An 824-nucleotide genomic window follows, 5' to 3' on the forward strand; every position below is an offset into this window, starting at 1 on the left:
ATTATTATTACCTTTCTGAGTGAGATTTTTGCATTTTTCATGGTCTTCATCTGAATCCAGATTCCAAATTCTCTGTCAAGATTTAAAATCTAGGAAATAAGTCTGTTACCATTCTCAGTAGGTGCCACTTACATGCCTCTGTATTGTGTCTGTCAAGGTGAAAGGACAATCAAAAAAGTGTTTGACCTCATCTATGCAATGCTTCTCTATGGTGCAGATTTAGTCTAAAAATTTTAGACCAAAGTAGTAAACTAGATAGCAGTTATATGAAGACCCCCAAAATAATATATTCTCTGAGGAAAATTCAGAGATTACTGCATGTAACTCTACTGCAAAAGCACTTGTAGCTTTGGTTGCAGTTTTGGAAAAGATAATATAAGGTATTGAATTGCAAAGGAGCTAATGAGAAACACAAGAATCAGGCTCATAAGTTTTGATTAACCTTCTGAGTTAACAGTCTGATACTAAGTAATCCATTTTTTCCTAAATTTTGTTTTCATAGAAATAAATTTAAATATGTACATATGATTATTTGATACAGAAACAATTCAAATACAGACAGAAATAAACTGTGATCACAGAAAATTACCATGTCTCCTTATGAACTTTGTTAATGTATAGGAATAAAGCTACATTTTGTTTTCTGTGTTAAATTTTAGCTTCATTATTTCAGCCTTATCTGAACCCAAGTATTTGTAGCAGAAAAAGAAAAAAAAAAAAAAAAGAATTAAAAATAAGTAAATTTCTTATATCTTTTAAAACTAAAGTCAAAATACAGTAGACCTTGCTGTTCTCTAATAGGTTTTATTATCATTATTAATGTT

Source organism: Anas acuta, chromosome 2 (assembly GCF_963932015.1).
Source record: "Anas acuta chromosome 2, bAnaAcu1.1, whole genome shotgun sequence".
Taxonomy (NCBI): Eukaryota; Metazoa; Chordata; class Aves; order Anseriformes; family Anatidae; genus Anas; species Anas acuta.